Source organism: Mobula hypostoma, chromosome 3, assembly GCF_963921235.1.
Source record: "Mobula hypostoma chromosome 3, sMobHyp1.1, whole genome shotgun sequence".
In the NCBI taxonomy this organism is placed as follows: domain Eukaryota; kingdom Metazoa; phylum Chordata; class Chondrichthyes; order Myliobatiformes; family Myliobatidae; genus Mobula; species Mobula hypostoma.
The window spans coordinates 170878249-170902573 of NC_086099.1; the positions used below are offsets into that span (position 1 = coordinate 170878249).

General features: G+C 43.7%; 1 long non-coding RNA gene across 1 annotated transcript in view; it reads right to left on the minus strand.

Moving 5' to 3' along the window:
- Window positions 1–18019, minus strand: part of LOC134343603 (uncharacterized) — a 29791-nt gene extending 11772 nt beyond the window's left edge. The window contains exon 1 of the long non-coding RNA XR_010017285.1: window positions 17932–18019. This is a non-coding gene — a long non-coding RNA (uncharacterized LOC134343603). The remainder of the gene's footprint in view (window positions 1–17931) is intronic.
- Window positions 18020–24325: the final 6306 nt, after the last annotated feature.

The following is a 24325-nucleotide window of genomic DNA, read 5'->3' on the forward strand; positions in this document are numbered from 1 at the left end:
CTGCTGCTGCTAAGTTAACAAATTTCATGTCACATGCCGGTGATAATAAACCTGATTCTGATTCAGATGTTCAGACATGCTGATTGCCAAGTTGGCTCTACGATGGTTTCTGTTGTGCATGGACACACTTGTGGACAAGTCGTGTATTAAGCTATATTGGGAGTGGGGAGGGGTGATAAGAGATGCAGCTAACATGCATCCAAGATATGCAGGTTGGACAGCTGATGACGTCAGATTTTCTTCCATGAGACGTCAACGTGGAACGATGATCTAATGCCAAAACGGCAACACCAGAGCTCAGTGCCTCAGCTGTACACTGTCCTCACCTTGTGCAGCTGAACAGGTGCTCACTAGCAGGACAAGGAACTGCCACGGCAGTGCTCATTGAAGCGACTGTCATTTTAAGTGAAGACTAATTTCTGCTGTTGTTTATTGTGATCGAACATGAGTATTTCAGGTATTCCCGTTTGTCGTAAACTTGCTAATGTCCATGGTGAATGGTGATGATGGGCATTATCCAGAGCTTTAGGCTTGTGTCGTTCCTAGGCAACGTGTCATGGTGTATAGACAGACATCCATCTTACAAAAAAACATGTCACTAATCAAGTGGAGGGAAAAACTGGCTTCCTGAATACTGCCTGCAGAGTGCAGAGTACCATTCACTGCCAATATTTCACAGGACAGCTGGGAGAATTAGCAGAGGTCAAGCAGAGTACGAAAGCAGAGGGGAGGTTGGGGGGGGGGGTCGGGGCTGGAGTAGTGGCCTGAGAGAGAGCAAGAGGTTATTTCCACCCAGTGAGATCAGAAACTCTTCCCCTTCCCCAGCCGAGAAAGGAACTATTTCTGTGCAACAGTAAGCACATCCTGATTGATATCTGCCACCAACTGCAACCACAATTTCAGCGGGGAAGCAATTCAAGGAATGCATTTCTAGTGCTCTAAAGGCAATATGGCAATTAATTTTTACACACAAGCCTCTTCCAGTCTGGAGATGGAAATATCAGCACCAGTGCAGATATTTTGCATGGCAGCACCACTTGTCAGCTCTAAGATATAATATGACTGGGAGGGAGCTGACCAATTCAGTGGTGTTCACCGACTGCTAGAACATGATGCAGGTGAATGCTCTGCATCCTGCCAGTTACTGCATTGCCCTCTTTTTACTGGGAGCTCATTTTTAGTGACCTTTACAGCAAATGTCTGACAAAGAGTTAACTCTGACCACATGATTCACCACACCCATCCTGATGTGGTTACCATATGTACGTCAAAACTATTCAGCCTCATGATCAATAAAAAGCAGATAAATGGCATAGACAAACAAGGTTCTCACTACACTGGACAGTCTGCAGACCGTGCCAATGACTCTGCTCTGGGCTGCACAACCTGGCTAACAAGAAGGCATGGCCTATGCCATCAGCTACAGTATATAGTGAACATGAAGGGCAGTGCACAAGAAGAAAGAGTCCTGACTCAGTGCTGAACAAAATCTTGTCCAATCTTCTTGATGTTTAATTCAGTTAATAAACAAGGTTTCTTTACAGGCTTTCTAAATATAATTTTGTCAACTGTAGATTTATTTTCCTGTGTCCCTTTTGCTCTGCTGTTGATATTTCTAATGTTATACATAAGGGTTATAAAATAGTTAATCATATTCAGTGCTAATTTCTGATGTTAAAGTCTATTGATAAATGTGGCTTTTATAGCCAAGTAGCACATTGCTTTGTAAAATATACATCCTACAGTCATAAAGCATTGCTCTAATTGTTTTCTAATTAGTTATTGCAGCTTGCTGCTGGCACTCACATTTTAGGACAAGCACGGTGAAAGCACACAACAGCTGCAGCAACCAATTGACACCAGTGGGACGGTGACCAGTGCAAGATAACTTCTGGTTCCTGTGTCAGGCTCATCAGTTACCAGCAGACGTACCAAGTGACCCGAGAAACCTCTGATAATCCAGTCATTACCGACATAAGCTACAGGTCAAAATCAAACAAAATACATGCTTTATGTTCAAAAAAGTCTGTGAAATTGGGTAGAAGCCATTCAAGAGGCAGAGTTAATCAAGACAGATAGTGCACTGAAGTTAATAAATAAACCTATGCTATTGATAGAAGTTTTATTTAAACCATCAGGTATATAGAATATTCCAAGATAGCACCAAGAAATATGGATAGAGAATGTGATAGTTGGGTTGGGAACACAATTGATAGCTATTTAGGGTGTGGTCGATCATATCAAAAGTAATCAAGCAAGATATGAGAGATTCTGCTGGTGTTGGAAGTCTTAAGCAACACACGCAAAATGCTGGCAGAACTCAGCAAGTCAGGCAGTATATATGGAGAAGAATAAACAGTCGATGTTTTGGGCTGAGACGCTTCAGCAGGACTGGAAGGGAAGGGAGAAAAGCCAGAATAAGAAGGTGGGGAGAGAAAAAGGGGCACAAACTAGTGGGTGATAGATAAGATCAGCTGTGGGGCAAGGTGGATAGGTGATGGAGGGGAGATGAAGTAAGAAGCTAGGAATTGAGATGTAGAACAGCCCTTTTACCTCTTCTGCTTATTGCCTTTCAGCTTCTTCGTTCACCCTCCCTCCCCCTATCCACCCACCTTCGTCTTCACCTGGTCTTACCTTTCACTGGCTAGCATGCATTCATCCCCTCCCCTGTCTGCTTACTGCTCCTTCCTTGCCAGTCCTGATGGAGGGTCTCAGCCCAAAACATCCACTGGGATCCTCCATTGATGCTAGCTGACTTGCTGGGTTTCTCTGGCATTTTGTGTGTGTAGCACGTCAAGTAAGATGTTACCATCCCTGAGGCAAACTAAAATTTTCAGGGGCTTGTGGAAATTAAAGATGAAACTCCGAAGAATTGATCAGTGACTACTTCATTACTGTCATTTCAATGGCTGGAAATTCACTGTCACTTGCAAAGGCTCATTAACCAGACATTGTGCAGTGTGCCAAAGATCCTTTTGGTTATAAGATTAATTTTAGAATTTGTATCACATTTAATGCCTAAGATTCCACTAAACTTAATGCCTGAAATTCTGCTGAATCAGATCACTTGTTCATCCTTCTCCAACCTGCATAAAGGAAGAGGCTAAAGACCAAAGCTTCAGAGATTAGGACGCCAAAAAGGTGGTCATGAGAGGCAGAGGAACGGCTACAGGATTGCTTCGGGTCAGTGGACTCACTGGATATGAATGAGTCATATGTGGATATGAATAAATATATCATGGTTGTCACAGACTTTATTTAAACAGTTGCGGATGAGTGTGCCCCACAAAATCATTCAGAATCTTCTCCAACCAGAAGCCCTGAATACCTACGAGATCTGCAAGCTGCTGAGGGCCAGATCAGAGGCATTCAAGTCCGGTGACCAAGAAGGTTACAAGAGGTCCATCTCACAGGTGAAGTGCCAATTTCAGAGTAAACGAATCAATGAAGGATCCTCGACGGTTGTAGTAGGGTTTGAATACTATCACCTCTTACAGAGTTAAATCAAGCAATGTAGATGACACAGGACTTCAAGTTGTACTTCAGATGAACTCCCAGAGCCCCTGATGATCCTGTGATTTCAGTCTCTGAGGCTGATGTGCGAGCAGCCTTCAGGAGGGTGAACTAACGAAAAGCATCCAGCCCATATGGGGTACCTGTCCAAGTGCTAAAAAACTGTATTAGTGAATGGGCTGGAGTGTTCACTGAGATATTTAACCTCTCACCTCAGCAGTCTGCGGTATCCATCTGCTTCAAGCAGTCTTAAATTATATCGGCTCCTAAGAAGACTGTGGTGACCTCCCATGATGACTATTGTCCAGTAGCACTTACATCCACAGCGATGAAGTGTTTAGAGAGGTTGGTGATGAAACATATCAACTCCAGCCTGAGAATGGCTTGGGTCTGCTCCAATTTGCCCACTGGAGCAATAGGTCCACAGGAGATGCCATCTCATTGGCACCCTGGAACACATGGAAAGTAAAGCTGCATACATCAGGATGCTCTTTATCAACCACAGCTCAGCATTCAATGCTATCATCTCCTCAAGACTAATCAATAAGCTCCAAGACAGCCTCAATACCTCCTTGTGCAATTGGATCTTCAGTTTCCTTACTTGCAGACCCCAGTCAGTTCAGATTGGCAACAATATCTTCTCCATGATCAGCACACGCAAGTCCAGAAGACCATAAGACATAGGTGCAGAATGAGGCCATTCAACCCATCGAGTCTGCTCTCCCATTCTATCATGGCTGATCCCAGATCCCACTCAACCTCAAACACCTGCTTTCTCACCATATCCTTTGATGCCCTGTCTGATCAGGCAAGTATCAGCTTCCGTTTTAAATATACCCCTGGACTTGACCTCCACCACAGCCTGTGGCAGAGCATTGCATGCATTCACTACTCTCTGGCTAAAAATATTCCCCCTTACCTCTGTTCTAGAGGGTCGCGCCTCAATTTTGAGGCTGTGCCCTTGAGTTCTGGATACCCCCACCATAGGAAACATCCTCTCCACATCCACGCTATTTAATCCTTTCAACATTCAGTAGGTTTCAATGAGATCCCCATGCAACCTTCTAAATTCCAGAGAGCACAGGCCCAAAGCTGCCAAATGCTTCCCATATGTTAACCCCTTCATTCCCAGGATCATCTTCGTGAACCTCTTCTGGACCCAAACCGATGACAACACATCCTTTCTGAGATATGGGGCCTAAAACTGTTGACAACAATCCAAGTGTGGCCTGACTAGTGTCTTATAAAGGTTCAGCATTAACTCACTCAACACACATCAAAGTTGCTGGTGAATGCAGCAGGCCAGGCAGCATCTCTAGGAAGAGGTGCAGTTGACATTTCAGGCTGAGACCCTTCGTCAGGACTAACTGAAAGAAGAGCTAGTAAGAGATTTGAAAGTAGGAGGGGGAGGGGGAGATCCAAAATGATAGGAGGAGACAGAAGGGGGTTGGGATGGAGCCAAGAGCTGGACAGGTGATTGGCAAAAGGGATATGAGAGGATCATGGGACAGGAGGCCTAGGGAGAAAGAAAAGGGGGAGGGGGGAAAACCCAGAGGATGGGCAAGGAGTATAGTGAGAGGGACAGAGGGAGAAAAAGGAGAGAGAAAGAATGTGTGTATATAAATAAATAACGGATGGGGTATGAGGGGGAGGTGGGGCATTAACATAAGTTTGAGAAGTCAATGTTCATGCAATCAGATTGGAGGCTACCCAGACAGAATATAAGATGTCGTTCCTCCAATCTGAGTGTGGTTTCATCTTAACAGTAGAGGAGGCCGTGGATGGCCATATCAGAATGAGAATGTGACGTGGAATTAAAATGTGTGACCACTGGGAGATCCTGCTTTCTCTGGCGGACAGAGCGTAGGTGTTCAGCAAAATGATCTCTCAGTCTGCGTCGGGTCTCGCCAATATATAGAAGGCCACATCGGGAGCACCGGACGCAGTATATCACCCCAGCTGACTCACAGGTGAAGTGTCGCCTCACCTGGAAGGACTGTCTGGGGCCCTGAATGGTGGTAAGGGAGGAAGTGTAAGGGCATGTGTAGCACTTGTTTCTCTTACAAGGATAAGTGCCAGGAGGGAGAACAGTGGGGAGGGATGGGGGGTAACAATGGACAAGGGAGTCGCGTAAGGAGCGATCCCTGCGGAAAGCGGGGGGGGGGAGGGAAAGATGTGCTTAGTGGTGGGATCCCATTGGAGGTGGCGGAAGTTACGGAGAATAATATGTTGGATCTGGAGTTCCAAACCTATTCTGGTACCATTCCCCCACTTTTCCTCTGCTACATCGACAACTACATTGGCGCTGCTCCCTGCACGCATGCTGAACTCGTTGACTTCATTAACTTTGCCTCCAACTTTCACCCTGCCCTCAAGTTTACCTGGTCCATTTCCGACACCTCCCTCCCCTTTCTAGATCTTTCTGTCTCTATCTCTGAAGATGGCTTATCTACTGATGTCTACCATAAGCCCACTGACTCTCACAGCTATCTGGACTATTCCTCTTCTCACTCTGTCTCCTGTAAAAATGCCATCCCCTTCTTGCAATTCCTCCGTCTCCGCCGCATCTGCTATCAGGATGAGGCTTCTCATTCCAGGACGAGGGAGATGTCCTCCTTTTTTAAAGAAAGGGGCTTCCCTTCCTCCACCATCAACTCTGCTCTCAAACGCATCTCCCCTATTTCACGCACATCTGCTCTCACTCCATCCTCCCACCACCCCACTAGGAATAGGGTTCCCCTGGTCCTCACCTACCACCCCACCAGCCTCCAGGTCCAACATATTATTCTCCGTAACTTCCGCCACCTCCAACGGGATCCCACCACTAAATACATCTTTCCCCCTCCCCCCCCCACTTTCTGCAGGGATCGCTCCCTACGCGACTCCCTTGTCCATTGTTACCCCCCATCCCTCCCCACTGATCTCCCTCCTGACACTTATCCTTGTAAGAGAAACAAGTGCTACACATGCCCTTACACTTCCTCCCTTACCACCATTCAGAGCCCCAGACAATCCTTCCAGGTGAGGCGACACTTCACCTATGAGTCGACTGGGGTGATATACTGCGTCCGGTGCTCCCGATGTGGCCTTCTATATATTGGCGAGACCCGACGCAGACTGGAAGATGGTTTTGCTGAACACCTACGCTCTGTCCGCCAGAGAAAGCAGGATCTCCCAGTGGCCACACATTTTAATTCCACGTCCCATTCCCATTCTGATGTTTATCCACGGCCTCCTCTACTGTCAAGATGAAACCACACTCAGGTTGGAGGAACAACACCTTATATTCCGTATGGGTAGCCTCCAACCTGATGGCATGAACATTGACTTCTCTAACTTCCGCTAATGCCCCACCTCCCCCTCGTACCTCATCCGTTATTTATTTATTTATATACACACATTCTTTCTCTCTCCTTTTTCTCCCTCTGTCCCTCTCACTATACCCCTTGCCCATCCTCTGGGTTTCCCCCCTCCCCCTTTTCTTTCTCCCTGGGCCTCCTGTCCCATGATCCTCATATCCCTTTTGCCAATCACCTGTCCAGCTCTTGGCTCCATCCCTTCCCCTCCTGTCTTCTCCTATCATTTAGGATCTCCCCCTCCCCCTCCCCCTCTCAAATCTCTTACCAGCTCTTCTTTCAGTTAGTCATGATGAAGGGTCTCGGCCCGAAACGTCAACTGTACCTCTTCTTAGAGATGCTGTCTGGCCTGCTGCGTTCACCAGCAACTTTGATGTGTGTTGCTTGAATTTCCAGCATCTGAAGAATTCCTCATGCTCAGCATTAACTCCTTGCTTTTATATTCTATTCCCCTTGAAATAAATGCCAGTATTACACTTGCCCTCTTTACCACAGTCTCAACCTGTAAATTAACCTTCTGGCCTTCTGGGAGTCTTGCATGAAGACTCCTAAGTCCCTCTGCAACTCTGATGTTTGAACCTTCGCCCCATTTAGATAATAATCCACACTACTGTTCTTTTTACCAAAATGCATTATCATACATTTCCCAACACTACATTCCATCTGCCCTCAATTCCATTATCTAAATCAGTGACAAACAATGTGAAAAATAGTGGTCCCAGTACTGATCCCTGATGATCATGACTAGTCACCAGCAGCTAACCGGAATAGGCCCCTTTTATTCCCACTCACTGCCTCCTGCTTGCCAGCCATTCTGCTATCCATGCCAGTATTTTTCCTGTAATGCCATAGGATTTTATCTTGTTAAGCAGCCTCATGTGTGGCATCTGAATAACTTCATCCTTAATAATAGAGCACAACACTTTCCCAACCACCGAGGTTAGGTTAACTGGCCTATAATTTCTGTTCTCTTACCTCCTTCCCCACTCTTAAAGATTGGAGTGACATTTGCAATTTTCCAGTCCTCCAGGACCATGCCAGAATCAAGTTATTCTTGAAAGATCATGACCAATGTATCGGTTATCTCTTCAGCAACCTCTCTCAGGACTAAGGGATGTAGTCCTTCTGGCCCAGGTGACTTATCACCTCAAGACTTTTCAGTTTGCCTAGCACTTTTTCCTTCTAGCACTCACTCCTGCTCCCTGACACTCACGGACCTCTGGCACACTGCTAGTGTCTTCCACAATGAAGACAGATGCAAAGTATCTATAAGGTTCATCTGCCATTTCTTTGTCCCCCATTACTACCTCACCAGCATCATCTTCCAGTGGTCCAACATCAATTCTCACTTCCTTTTTACTCATTATATAACAGAAAAACTTTTGGTATCCTGCTTTATATTATCAGCTAGTCTGCCCTTATATTTCTTCTTTCCCCTTCTTATAGCTGCTTTTGTTGCCTATTGTTGGATTTTAACCAACAATCATCCAACTTCCCACTCACTTTTGCTACCTTATAGGTCCTATCCTTGGCTTTTATGCAGTTCTTAACTTCTTTTGTCAGCCACGGTTGCCTACCCCTGCCATTTGAGAACTTCTTCTTCTGAGGGACATATCTATCCTCTGCCTTGTGAACTATTTCCAGAAACTTCAGCTACCTCTGCTCCGTCATCATCCCCGCCAGTATCCCCCTCCAATCCATTTGGGCAAGCTCCTTTCTCTTGCCGCTGTAATTCAATTTATTCCGTCGTGATACTGATACATGTGACTTATGCATCTTCCTCTCAATTTGCAGTATGAATTCAATCATATTATGATCACTGCCTCCTAAGGGTTTCTTTACGTTAAGCTCCCTAATAAGATCTGGGTTATTATACAACACCCAGCCTAAGATAGCATTTTCCTGAGTAGGCTCAAGCACAATCTGCTCTAAAAAGCTTTCTCTTAGGCATTCAGCAAATTCCCTCATTTGCAATCATCACCAACCTGATTTTCCCAATTCCCTTGCATATTGAAGTCCCCCATTACATTTGTATCATTACGCCTTTTCCAGCTCCCTTTGCAATCTTAACCCCATGTCTTGGTTACTGTTTGGAGGCTTATATATGATTCCCAGAATGGTTTTTTTTACCCTTGCAGTTTCTTAACTCCACTCGCAAAGATTCAACATTCTCTGACCCTAAGTCATCTCTTTCTAAAGATGTAATTCCATCCCTTACCAACAGAGCCACACCACTGCCTATGCCTTCCTGCCTGTCCTTTGGATACAAAGTATTTCCTTTGATGTTGAAGTCTCAACTATGGCCTTCTTTCAGCCACGACTCAGTGATGTCCACAACGTCATACCGACCAATCTGTAATTGTGCCATGAATTTGTCCACCTTATTCTGAATGCTACATGCATTTAAATACAGCATCTTCTGCCCTGCATTCTTCGCCCTTTGAATGTTGCCTCTGTGGTACAGTTAACTCTTTGCTCTGTCTTCACTTGTACCCAATCATTGACTTGCCCTTCCTTACATTCATGTTACAACCTTCATCTGCTTGTAAACCTGCTGGCTCATCCTCTGCTCGATCATAATATTTCCCATTTTCCTGCCATATTAGTTCACAAAGAAAGCATGGCAGTACTTCTACCGCTTTAGGAATTTGCAAGGATTCGGCGTGAAAACTTCTATAGATGTATGGTGGAGAGCTTATTGACATCACAGCCTGGTATAGGAATATCAATGGCTTTGAATGGAAAATCCTACAAAAAGTAGTGGAAACGGCTCAATTTATCATTTGTAAAGCCCTCCCCACCATTGAACACATCTATATGAAACTCATCCTTCATCAGGGACTCCCACCACCTAGTCATGCTGTCTTCTCACTACTGCCATCAGAAGAAAGATACAGTAGCTTCAGGATTCACACCACCAAGTTCAGGAACAGTTATTATTCCTCAACCAACAGGCTCTTGAACCAAAGGGGATAACTTCATTCCAACTTCACTTGCCCTTTAATTACAACACATGTGAAATATTGACTTCTGAATATTTGGTGTGACGCTGTACAATAATGGTTATACTTGCAGCCTTCTGTACTCCACGTAAATTGGAACAATGTTTAAAGCATTGCTTAAAAAAGTCTGTTTCTCTATGTATAGACTTGTCTCTCAGAGTAGGTACACAGAAAAAAAAGTTTTCTCTCCCTGTAAGTTTTTTTTTAAATACAGTAAGTTTAGCCCGCTTAACATGTTTTGTAAGGGTTGAGAGGAAGAGTGGAGCGGAGGGATAATGAGGTCAGGATTTAGTAGTTATAAGGGATGAAATAAGAAAGGGCAATCACCTCACAAGAAAATCTGCAGTTGCTGGAAATCCAAAGCAACACACACAAAATGCAAGAGGAACTCAGCAGGCCAGGCAGCATCTATGGAATGAATACCTAGTTGATATTTCAGGCTGTGACCCATCATCAGGACTTACTTCAGCTTTTACAATCAGGCAATCACATCAGTGATTCTACTACAGGTCTCCAAATAGCGGGATTTGGAAATACAATCGTAAACAAGTAACTGTAGGACGTAAGTGCATTAGGTTCGTAGTAGCTGGTGATATGAACTTTCTTAATATTAACTGAAATTGCCTTTGATGTGATGAAATTTGTTAAAGGCATTCAGGATTGGCTTTTAAGGCAGTATGTAGTGAGTATCACTAAAGCGGGTGCTATATCTGACATTATTTTAGGTAATGAAGAAAGGCAAGTGGTGGAAGTGTCTATGGAGGAACCCTTTGCAGGGAGTAACTGTGGTTCAATAAACTACATGCAAAAGGATAGGGTTGGTCCCAGAGATAAGATCTAAAACTGGGGGAGAGCAAAGGTAAATTGAGAACAGCTGCAAGAGGGAAAATCTGCATTCAAGAAATGTAAGGCAATTAAAAGCAAAATAGTGAGAAACTTGAGTCAGCATATCCCTTTGGGTTAAAAAGCAAAGGTGGTCAATTTATGGGATTTATAAAAACAAACAAAATTGAGGGCTTGATCAGGAATAAGAAAGAAATGTTTGTCAGGTGTTGGAAATTGTTATCAAGTGAGTCCTTTGAGATTTAACACAAACAAATTGCCGGAGGAACTTGGTAAGTCTGTGTGACAAGTTAAAGGATAATACACTAAAGATCTGTTAAATTTAAGAAAATACAGTAGTAAATTCATGGTCTGTAATAAGATAAAAAGAATGCTGTGATAAAGTTAAAAAGATCATATGGTCATGAGCAACAATTTATATGGTGTTTAAAAATTGTTTAAAAACAGTAAAAGCATATGTTAAAAAGGGCTAAAATGCTAGAAGGTATTTAATTCATTTCTTTGTTTATTTCATTCTTTATTAGTAAAAGTTAAGCTCTAGTAGTATTATCAGTGAGCTGCAGAGTAGCCTTGATCTACTAGCTTGAAGTCGATTGCTTTTGTCTCCACCCACATACCCAGGAGAAAGCGCGGTATTTTCCTCACTTCAGTAAATGCTCTCAATGAGGAAACACCACATCACTGTCGTGATTATTTCTCCCTGTTTCTCAGGGGTGTAACATCTGTAGGTTTCCGCAAATAAAACAGTGGGGTGCTTTATGTTTAACGAAACCCGTAACACATTTTATTCAAACTCCAAAACTTAAACCACAAAAGCACACTTAAAACCTTTTACATAATAACGTCATCACGTCAGACCAGCCTCTTAAAGCGAAACCCCAATTCAATGTTGATGGTTGTGAATTGTGTACATTTCTCCCAATTATATTACCCTACACAACCCTCTACCCCCGCCCCCAGGAATTCACCAAAATTTGCATTAGAAGCCTATCTGGAGCTTGGACGAGTTGCCCAGCTCAGGTCCTGTGTTCCATGGGTGGAGGAACCGCCTCTAGCTTGCCCAGCTTGACACGCTCATGGTTATGTTGTGATGCCAGGGGTACGGCAGCAGAATCCTCCAAATCTTGGTGGTCCAGTTTAAGGTGATCTACCAAAATACGTTCAGGTTTACCCCACTTACCTATGATAATCCTTTCCTCCCGTTCCAAAATGCGGAATGGGCCATCGTATGGGGACGTAAGGGAATGTTGGGGTGCATCCTAGTGGATGAAAACAAATGAGGTGAAATGTAGGTCAACAGGCACCCAAGAGTGTTGAATGCCATAATAGGAGGTCAGAATAGGTGAAAAGGAATCGAATTTACTGAGGGTGGAATGCTGTTGAGAGGCCGACCAGGTGTCATGGGGTCAGGAATGAAATCTTCTGGCACTCGTAACAGCTGCCCGTATACCAACTCAGTCGCATAAGACTGCAGGTCCTCCTTTGGAGCTGTTCTGAGCCCCTGCTGGACCCATAGGAGCCGATCATGCCAACACTCCTCAGTCAGGGAAGCCCTCGGAACAGTCTTTAAGGAGCAGTGAAACTGCTCGCATTGGCCATTGGACTGCGAGTGATATGACATGGTGTGCTGTAGCCTAACGCTGAGGTTCTGGGCCATCAGAGCCCAAAGTTCTGATATAAAATGGGGACCGTTGTCAGAGGAAATATCAAATGGGCTGCCAAACTCAGCAAACCAAGTGCTGAGAAATGCCCGAGCCGCGTCTGCGGCTGTTGTCGCTGCTAGAAGGACGACTTCTGGCCACCTGGCGGTACCATCTGCTATGCTAAGAAAGTGCGTGAAACCATGGGAGGGGAGAAGAGGACATGCCACACAAACTATAGTGCAACCATTTTCTGTGAGGCCTTCCAGCCCGGATGCGAGAGACCGTGTATGGAGTCAAAAACAGTCTGCTTCCAGTTTGTGGGCACTATGGGGTAGGGGCGACCAGTTGAGACATCACACAGGAGAGAAACCTCAGCCTCTTTGAACTTAATGTCAGCCAACCTCAGGCCCATGACTGCTGTTCGGTAAGCCTGGACCTCTGAGTCAGTAACTTAGTCGGCTCCATGCCAGTATAGTCAACCCCTATGTATATAGCCTCAACAGCTGGCCATGAGAGGCGATCAGGTATGGCATTAATTTTCCCTTGTTATGTTGTGTTTCAGTTACAAACTCTGATACGTTTCCAGGTGGCACTGCTGCCGTGCAGACCAAGGGTCTGATGTTTTGGCCATCGCGTGCACGAGGGGTTTGCGGTCAACGAATGCTGTGAAATGGCAACCCTCTCAAAGAAAAAGAAAATGGCAGAAATCAGAAAGGGACCGAGAAGCTCATGGTCAAACGTGCTGTACTTCCTTTTGGGCAACAGAGCTGCTGGCTGAAGAAGGTGAGTAGCTGTCACATGCCTCTGACTAGCTGTTCATGCACAGCACCTACAGCATAATCTGAGGTGTCAGTTGTAACGGCTGTGGGTGTGTCGGAGAGTCGGGTCATATCAGAAAGAGCTCCTTCTGTATCATCAAATGCCCTGGTCACGTGATTAAGGGGCATTGCTTTTAAGCGCACTATATAGCTGGAGCAGGGTAATGACCCAAAGTCCTTGATATCCACAAGCTGGCAGTTCTTAAGATCGACTAACAGTTAGTCGACTAAAAGAACTCTGCACTGAGCAGACATCTAGCCACATTAGCCAGGGTGAAGTCCCATGTATAATGTTGTCCACTGAAGCAGAGTGTCACCTGTAGTGTCCTGTAAGTCTGGATCTTGCTGCCTTTGGCAGCCTCCAGTGAGGTTCTGTTCCTCTTTGCCTTCTCACCAATAGGTGATGCTGGCTGCACAGTCACTTGAGCACCCGTGTCATGCAGGAAGCATTGCCCTGAAAGGGTGTCCATAATGAAGAGTAGACAACACTGACAGCTGGAACTCACGGTGTTCACAGACCTCTGAAGTTCCAATGCTGCAAGGCCGTCGGCATTTCCTAGTGCTCCTACCAAAGCGGCGTGATTAAGCACACGCCCAGCATCGTCTGTTTTGCAGCTGTGGCGTCCTGATGTTGGGTTTTTGCTGACTGGGCTAATTGAGTTAGAGAAATGAGGAGGAATGATGCATCACTGCCTGGCTGAGTGTAGACTATCATCCATTTTAGCAAGCTCCCTATAGTCCTTCCTGGGTGCATTAGTCAGGGCTATGTGAACTTCAACGGACATTTGCTGTCACATGAAGAGTTCTTTAAAAATAAACCTAGGATAGTGATTCCCCAGGAGAGACAGCATGTGGTTCACTAGCTCTGGAGGCTTACCATCACCAAGACCAGGTAAGGAGAGCAACTATTTAGTGAGCTCAGACACCAATAGTCTAAAAGTCTGTAAAGGGTGAGTTTTCAGTGATTGGTATTTATCATGTTCAGGCTGGTGTTCAAGCAGACTCACCACTTTGCCACCGTCAAATTGCTGAGTGATGCTACCACATAGAAATATTTGGTGTTGTTGGCTGAGATTTCTCACAGCGCAAACTGGGCCTCTACTAGATAGATAAGTCCCTTGGTCCTGATGGAATGCACCCCAGGGTACTGAAAGAAATGGCCGAGGTTATAGTGAAGGCTTTGGTGATAATTTACCAAAGTTCTCTGGATTCTGGGCAGGTCCTCGCAGATCGGAAAACAGCGAACATCACACCACTGTTTGAAAAAGGATGTAGGCAAAAGGCAGGTAACTATACACCAGTTAGTTTAACATCTGTAGTTGGGAAATGCTTGAAGCTATCATTAAAGAAGAAATAGCGAGGCAAATGGAAAGAAATAAGTCCATCAGGCAGACACAGCATGGATTCAGCAAAGGCAGGTTCTGTTTGACAAACTTACTGGAGTTCTTTGAGGATACAACAAGTAGAGTGGATAGAGGGGAACAATTGGACATTATTTACTTGGATTTCCAGAAGGCGTTTGATAAGGTGCCACATAAAAGTCTTATCCATAGGATAAGGATGTATAGAGTTGGGGGTGATGTATTAGCATGGATAGAGGATTGGTGAACTAATAGAAAGCAGAGAGTTGAGATACAAGGGTGTTACTCTGGTTGGCAATCAGCGGTGAGTGGTTTGTCGCAGGGGTCAGTGCTGGGCCCACAAGTGTTCGCAATATGCATTAACGATCTGGAAGAGTGGACTGAGTTAATGTATCTAAGTGTACGGGGTCTTTCTTTTCTTTATTATGTTATAATCGGGAATGCTTCTTTGTTATGTTAAATGCCGAGAGAGTCTCTAGCTGGACATTTGCTTGGGTTAATACAGACAGCAGGGTGCTATTAACCAATTGGGATAGTTGTTATGATTTTGGTGTATCTGGAAGATTTGTATGCGCGGGGTTTTGGGGCAGAAGGCAGGAGAGTGAGACAGAGGATGGACCAGGGGATGTGATGTCCGCTAATGGGGTCGGACCCCGAGGAGGGCGTTTGGCAAGGAGCCGGAGACGGACTCATGTGGAGCATCTGGTCAACCACCGTTGTTGGTCCCAGGCATCCGGTCAAGGTGGTCCAAGGGGTCGTAGGGTGAAGAAGAAGGTTCTTGAGCTCCAACTGTGCATGAAGGCATTGAACTTTGATAAGTGTGGCGCCTTTTATTTTCCTTTTATATTTTATTCTCTATTAATTATACAGTTCCAGTAATATCTATAAACTGCATATCATTTAATCCTATCTGGTGTAGTGTCTGTTATTTGGGCGGGGTGGGGTACATCACACTGCATCCATGCAAACTAATTACCCAGTTTGGCGGGGCCGAGGCTGTTTCCCTAGACGACAGCGAGCTGAGCGACCCTAAGGGTGGCCAGGGGGCTACATAAGTTTGCTGATGACATTAAATTGACTGGAAAAGCAAATTGTGTAGACGATATGGATATAGATAGGTTAAGTGAGTGGGCATGGGTCTGGCAGATGGAGTGTAATGTTGGTAAATGCGAGGTCATCCACTTTGGAAGGAAAAATGGAAGATCAGATTATTATTTAAATAGTAAAAAATTTCAGCATGCTGCTGTAAATAGGGACTTGGAAGTTCTTGTGCATGAATCATAAAAGGTTGGTTTGCAGGTGCAACAGGCTATCAAGAAGGTAAATGGGATGTTGGCCTTCATTGCTGAAGAGATTGAATTTAAGAGCAGGGAGATTATGCTACAACTGTACAGGGTACTGTTGAGACCACGCCTGGAGTACTGTCTGCAGTTCTGGTCTCTTTACCCGAGGAAGAATATACTGTCTTTGGAGGCAGTGCAGAGGAGGTTCACCAGGTTGATTCGAGAGATGAAGGGGATTAGACTATGAGGAGAGATTGAGCTGCCAGGGACTGTACTTGCTGGAATTCAGAAGAATGAGAGGAGATCTTATAGCAACATATAAAATTATGAAAGGGATAGATAAAATAGAGGCAGGAAAGTTGTTTCCACTGGTAGGTGAGACTAGAACTAGGGGACATAGCCTCAAGATTTGGGGGAGTAGATCTAGGCCAGAGATAAGAAGGAACTGCTTTTCCCAGAGAGTGTTGAATCTGTGGTTTCTGAGGTAGCAGTGGAGGCTACCTCAGTAGATATATAAGGGTCTCGGCCTGAAGCGTCGACTGTACCTCTTCCTAGAGATGCTGCCTGGCCTGCTGCGTTCACCAGCAACTTTGATGTGTGTTGCCTGATATACTTAAGACAAGTTTGGATAGATTTTTGGATAGCAAGGGAATTAAGGGTTATGGGCAAAAGGCAGATAGGTGGAGATGAGCCATGGTCAGATTAGCCACGATCATATTGAATGGTGGAGCAGGCTCAATGGGCCAGATGGCCTACTCCTGCTCCTATTTCTATGGTCTTATGTTCTTGTACAAACCAAGCAACAGGACTTTGCTCCCAAAACTCCAGCAGTTTCAAAGTGACTGCATTGGCCGACAGGAATCGGGGTCACCAATGTAGGTTTCTGCAAATAAAATGATGTGAGACAATAGACAATTGACAACTGGTGCAGGAGTAGGCCATTCGGCCCTTCGAGCCAGCACCGCCATTCACTGTGATCATGGCTGATCATCCACAATCAGTACCCCGTTCCTGCCTTCTCCCCATATCCCTTGACTCCGCTATCTTTAAGAGCTCTATCTAACCCTTTCTTGAAAGCATCCAGAGAATTGGCCTCCACTGCCTTCTGAGGCAGAACATTCCACAGATCCACAACTCTCTGTGTGAAAAGTTTTTCCTCAACTCCGTTCTAAATGGCCTATCCTTTATTCTCAAATTGTGGCCTCTGGTTCTGGACTTCCAACATCGGAAACTTGTTTCCTGCCTCTAGCATGTCCAATCCCTTAAGAATCTTATATGTTTATGTCGTTTTATGTTTAATAAAACACGTAACATATTTTATTGAGCTCCAAAACCTACACCACGAAAGTGCACTTAAAACCTTTCACATAATAACGTCATCATGTCAGACCAGCCTTTTAAAGTGAAACCGCAACTCAGTGGAAGTGGTTGTGAATTATATATATTTCTCCTAATTACGTTACCCTACAAGTCAGGCAATATCTATGGAGGGTAATAGGCAGTTGACGTTCCAGGCTGAGTCCCTTCAATGGGATTTTGAGGTTCATAAAGGATTTTGGAGAAATCTGAATAAGGCAGGAAGGTAATACATGAGACAAGAAATGGCCCTAGCCAACAAAGTTAAATTCCAAAACAAGTGGGTAGCTTGAGAATAGGACCCTTTAGGACCAGAATGGAATGCGTATGGTGCCCTGAATGAATACTTCACATCGGTATCAGACAAAGGTGATGGAGGATGGAAAGTTAGCAGAGAAATATATTGATAATCTGAAACATGGGTTTATCAGGAAAGAGATATTGAATCATGTAACTGCACCGGTCCAATGACATAATGGCCTCGCATAAATCTTTGAAGATTTATTTTTATTTCTCTCTCTCTCTTTTTCTTCAGTAGACACCGTGAAAACTACAAGAAAATAAAGGACATAAGTTTGAAGCATACGTCCCTCAGTCTTTTAAAGTCTCTCAAGCTAGTGTCTGCTGATAAACAGGCCCAAAAACATTAGCACATCGGAAGTGTGCTGAAATCAAATAAATCACTAAAACGTATCACACTGTTCATATAAAGGCACCTCAACAACATTATATAAAACAAATTTTTAAAAAAATTACCATGTGAACTTCCTGGACCACATGCAGAATAAGGTTATTTTAGGACCATATGTTTCTCTCTGCTTCCATGTTGGTTCTGACCCATAATACCACAGTCATGCTTTCATTAAACTCTGGTCATGTGGCCCATTAAACTCTGGTCATGTGACCCATTAAACTCTACATTAAATAAACCTTACATAAAATATTTAAGGTGATAAATTAATCATGAATTTATGACAAAAGCATATAAAATAAACATCTCGATGAAACATGTCCCTGAGACAGTTACAAAGCACATTAAAACAACCTGATGAAATCTATTTCACTGTGTTATGTGAAGCAAGGGAGGAGAGTGCTGCACCTCTGACAAAGATTTTTGCATTATCTTTAGCTTTGTGTGAGATACCAGAAAGATGTGGGGCAGGTAATGTTTCTCCTGTTTTCAAAAAGGACAGTTGGAGTAAGTTGAGAAGCTACAGATCCATGACTCTTACATCAGTATAAGAGAAGCAATCAGAAAAATTTATGGAATTTATGATTACATGGAATGGAAGGGACTGATTAGAGGCAGGTAACATGATGTAAAGCTGGGGAATTCTTGCTGTCCAATCTGCTGAGTATTTTAAGCAGGTTTTTAGGAAAACTAAAGAAGGTGAGGTGGTGGATGTGGTTTGACTTCAGAAAGGGTTTGGACAAGTTCCCGTATGGTAGGTGGGTCTAGAAAGTTACAGCAAATGGGATCTAAATTTTGGATCCAAACTGAATCCAAAATTGGCCCAATGATAGGAGGCAGATGACAGTAGTGTAGGGTTGTTTCTCTGATTGCAAATCTTTAACCAGTTGCAAATAGCTGAGATGGGTGCTGAGGCCTTTGTAGTTTGTCATTACATATAAATGATTCTGTTTTATGATGGCGCTGGTGAAACACAGTGATGACTTACTGATCAGCAAACAAAACTACTCAGTGAATTTCACTTTTTCTGGAAAACGATCACTGCCTGTAACTTCCCTTTCAGAGTTAAGCTTTTGAACCACCTATACAACCTGACCTTTTGTAGTGTGAACTGAAGTCTCGAAGGTGCAGGATGGTTGCAGTGTGGCGTGCACGGGCTGAATCGAAGTAGCAGGGCCCTGGCCCGAGAGCGAGGAATTGGCCATTGCTGGAGCAAACTTGGAGCTGATACAAAGCTGCAGATCCAAAGTGAGGCGAGCCAAGGCAAAGCAGAGTCAAGGCAGTGGGGACCAGGCCTGAGAAAGAGGAACAGGCCAATGTTTAACACTTAAGCGCTGTGCCAGATTGCAAAGTTTGGGTACAGGCTGAATGGAGGTGATAGAGTCTGGGCTCGATAGCGTACTGAAGTCATAAGATCTGGGCCCGAGAGCGAGGAACAAGCCATGGTTGCCTAATTTAAGAGCCAGGCCAGCCAAATTGTAAAGGTCAGGGTGTCAGGGCTGGAGGCGAGAGATAGGCTGGTGTTAGCTCGCTGCTTAGTGGTTTACCCATCTCTGCGCTGAACTGAGGCAGTGATCTGCAACTAATGGTCTTCTGGATCAGCTATGACAGGCTTCATGGCTGTGAACTTTAGTTCTGAATAATATTTGCTTACTTGTGATAAAATAATATACAGGACTTTTGGGTTGCTGAGATGAGGTGACCCTACTCGGGATTCGTTTTTATCCAGAGTGGTCAAACCAGGAGTGTTACTGTTTTATTCATTTTTCTTGCCCGGGAGTAATAGACAGTGTAAACTCATGACCATTTCATGTGTAATATGTGGAGCTATGATAGCAAGCCTTCATTTGTTGCCACCTCTTTTATCCAATAAGCATTTTCAAACTTGTTCTTTTTTTGCACATTGGATGTTTGATGGTCATCTTTTTTAATGGATCCTATTGGGTTTCTTTGTTTTGTAGCTGCCTGCAGAGAAAAAAATCTCAAGGTTGTATATAGAATACATACATTGATTATAAATGAATTTTGAACTTTGAGATTGTCTATGGTCAGACAAATAAGTTTGCTGATAATATGAAAGTTGGTGGAGTCATAAATAGTTAAGATGGTTGTATAGGATATAGGGGACGTAGCTCAGCTGGACAGCTGGACAGAGTAGTGACAGATGGAATTTTATCACGAAATAGTGTATACGGGTCACCGTATATGGGTTTACTATATATATATATACTATATATAGTAAAAGGTAGTAGGGACCATATAACCATATAACAATTACAGCACGGAAACAGGCCATCTCGGCCCTTCTAGTCCGTGCCAAACCTTACTCTCACCTAGTCCCACCGACCTGCACTCAGCCCATAACCCACCTTTCCTTTCCTGTCCATATAGCTGTCCAATTTAACTTTAAGTGACAACATCGAACCTGCCTCAACCATTTCTGCTGGAAGCTCATTCCACACAGCTACCACTCTCTGAGTAAAGAAGTTCCCCCTCATGTTACCCCTAAACTTTTGCCCTTTAACTCTCAACTCGTGTCATCTTGTTTGAATCTCCCCTACTCTCAGTGGAAAAAGCCTATCCACGTCAACTCTATCTATCCCCCTCATAATTTTAAATACCTCTATCAAGTCCCCCCTCAACCTTCTATGTTCCAAAGAATAAAGACCCATGGAGGCATATGGAGCTTAGAAAAATAGAGGGCTATGGGTAACCCTAGGTAATTTCTAAAGTAAGTATATGTTCAGCACAGCATTGTAGGCCGAAGGGCCTGTATTGTGCTGTAGGTTTTCTATGTTTCTATACACGGTGGCAGAAAGTTACACCATTTATAGCTCAATTATTAAGTACCTGATATATTCTTGTGTAATATTGTCTGTGTTCTCACAACCACTCTCAAAGAGACCATATGGTATTGGAACATTGGCATTCACGACAAAATTTTCCCCATTTCCAAAAACTAACCACTTTACTTTAAATGCAACATGATTGCAATCCATCAAGGCAAGTTCCTTTCCTTAGAAACATTAGAGAGACTATGGTGTGCAAGGGCAGAGATCTATGAATATGGTGATAAAGGTGGAGAGGGTAGTGAAGAAAGGGTTTAATTTGCTTGTCCTCGTGGGCAAGGGTATCAGAAATAAGAGTTGGGACATCAAGTTACAGCTGCACAAAACATTGGCAGGATCACACTTGAAATACTGTATGCAGTTCTGGTCACCACTCCACAGACAGGACGTGCTAAGGAATCTAAAACTAGAGGACGTGGTTTAAGGCAGGGGTTCCCAACCTGGGTCCACAGACTCCTTGCTTAATGATATTCGTCCATGGCATAAAAATGGTTGGGAACTCCTGGTTGAAGGTGAGATGAAACATACCTAAAGGAGATCTGAAGGTGGGTGGGGGGGAGCTTTGCACATAGAGGATGGTGGATATATAGAATGAGCTACCAGAGGAACTGGTAGTGGCAGGTATAATCACAAAATTTTAAAAGCATTTTGAAAAGTACTTGGAAACATTTGAGGAATATAGATCAGATGTAAGAAAATGAGATTAGCATAGATAAACATCTTAATCAGCACAGACAAGTTGGGCTGTTTCTGTGCTTTAACCTCTATAACTGGTAGAAAATGCAATCATAGACTGGGAATAAAGGAGGCAATTAAATAACTTAAAGGAAACTGGCTGAGCCAGGTTCACAGTAAAGGCTGGGACTGCGCAGTGAGATCCCTGTTAAATTGTTTCATTAAACAGAATAAATAGCGATGTGGAAGCTAACTGGAGTTGATTACCAAGAACAGGTGCCCTTGGGAGAGTGTGGTGAAACACCCAAGGCAAGCGTTCCATGGAGGACAGTATGAATCTGCTGAAGGAGATGGCTCATCCTTGCCAGCTGCGTCACAACAAGAATTAGCTGATCAAATTTCCAGTGAGGCAAATTTCAACCTGGAGACCATCACTGTCACATTGCTGGTTGGGAAATGTTGATTTCCTATGAGTGGCTCTGAAATAAAGGGCATATAAACCAATTTTCTTTTGCATCTGCTTAAGTAATACTTTTAAAAAGTAGTTCTACAAAAGGGATTAATGCACTGGAAGTGAGTTCGAGTGACCTCACTAGAAAGATGCAACATAGAAATAAAGAATCAAATCCAAAACAAATCATCCCGGGTAAATATATGAGACAGAATTTTGATACTATGTGTGGAGGATTGTAAAGAATGATGCTGAAAGCAGAAATACAAAGTAAAACAAAAACTGAATGTCAAATGATCACTTAATGAATAATTTCAGAAAATGGAACAGCTTTTTACAAAAAGATTTTTTTTTGTCGTCTCCATGCTGTAATAATTAATGGAGGAGTCAAATCCTGGTTAGAAGGCAAAAATATCGCAGTGAATGCACAAGAGATAAAGACTAAACCACAGAATAATCATTTGAAGATAGTGGATACGATCCAGTCTATGATGGGTAAAGCCCTCTCCATCATGGAGCACATCTATACGAAGCGTTGTCACAGGAAAGCATTATCAGGGACCCCCACCACCCAGGTTCAGGAACAGTTATTCAACCATCAGGCTCATGTACCACAGGGGATAACTTCACTAAACTTCACTTATCCCATCACTGATTCCCTCAACCTATGGCCTCACTTTCAAGGACTCTTCATCCCATGGTCTCAATATTTATTTGTTTGCTTATTTACTTTTTAGTATTATTTCTTTCTTTTTGTATTTGCGCAGCTTGTTGTCTTTTGCACACTGGTTTAACGCCCATGTCGGTGCTGTCTTCATTGCTTCTATTATAGTTATTATTCTATTATGGATTTGCTGAGTGTGCCCACAAGAAAATGTATCTCAGGGCTTTCTATGGTGACGTATATATACTTCAAAAATAAATTTAATTTGAAGTTTGCGAACTTTAAAAGGATATTCTAAAAGGTAGGAGAACAATACTGAAGTATCAATAGAATTACTACTCTCCCTCCGTGACTCAGCTTCACTTTAGCGGTGAACCAATTGATTCGAAGAGAGAGAGGGCTTTGTACACATCGGGGAGAAGAGTTTAAAAAAGGAGCATTTCACGGGGCTTGGTGCAATAGTGACGGACCAATTGATTTGAAGTGAGAGAAAGCTTTGCACACGTTGGGGAGAAGAGTTTTAAAAAGGAGCGTTTCGCGGGGTTCAGTGCATTAACGGTGCACCAATTGATTCGCGATTCATTAGCAGGAGCACCTAAAAGTAAAGCAGGGTCAAAACAGAGTGGCCATTGTGTGAGGGGACCAGCTTAGGAGTGGGAACTTGAGGCTTTGGTGAGGAGGCTCGGGTAAGTAACAAATAAGGCTGTTGTAGTGGTTGAGTAAAAAGTCACTAAATTCCAGCTAACTAAAAGCAGCATGATTGTGATCCTTGGTGACCACATCTGCAGCAAGTGTTGGCTGTTTGAGGAACTCAGGCTCAAAGTTGATGACCTGGAATCTGAGCTTCAAACACTGCAGCACATCCGGGAGGGGGAGAGTTAGCTGGAGTCTCTGTTTCAGGAGGTAGTCACACCCATTAGATTAGCTCCCTCAAATTCATTCTGTGGTCAGGGACAAGAGGATGTGACTGTGAGCGAGGCAGGTAGAGGGATCCAAGAGACAATGCTGGAGCAGCCTGAGCCCTTGAGCTTGTCCAACAGGTCTGAGATTTTTGCTCCCTGTGTGGTTGAAAGTGGGGGCTGTAGGAAGGATGAGAAACCTAACCGTGACGCTGTAGTTCAAGGAGCCATTCAAGTGGGAGGAAAGAAGAAAATTGTACTGGTAATTGAGATAGTATAGTCAGCGAAATAGATAGGAGTTCTCTGTCACAAGGATAGAGCATCCCAAAGGCTGTGTTGCCTGCCTGGTGCCCGGATTCAGGACATCTTATCTGATCTGCAGAGAAATTTGCAGTGGGAGGGGAAATATCCAGTTATTGTGTTCCACGTGGGTATCAATGACATAGGTAGAATGAGGAAAGAGGTTCTGCTGAGGAAATTTGAGCAGCTAGGGACTAAATTAAAAAGTAGAAACGAGAAGATGGTAATCTCTAGATTACCACCTGAGCCACATGCAAATTGGCATAGGGTCAAGAAGATTAGAGAGTTAAATGTGTAGTTCAAGGATTGGTGCAGAAGTGCGTTTGAATTCATGGGAAATCGGCACCAGTATTGGTGAAGGAGATAGCTGCACCAATGAAATGGGCTCCACCTTAATTGTGATGGGACCTGGATCCTAGCAAATCACATAATTAGGGCTTCAAACTAAATAGTAGGGGAGTGGGTTCAACAGATTGGAGAAGTATGGATAAAGTAAAAAAGTATGGATAAAGATAAAGAAAGAGCAAAAGATAAAAAAGAGAAAAGTAAGAGTGGAGTAAAGAAAAGTTAAGTGCAAAAGAGTAAAAGATTACAAGAATTTAATAGCAAAATGAGTGTAAG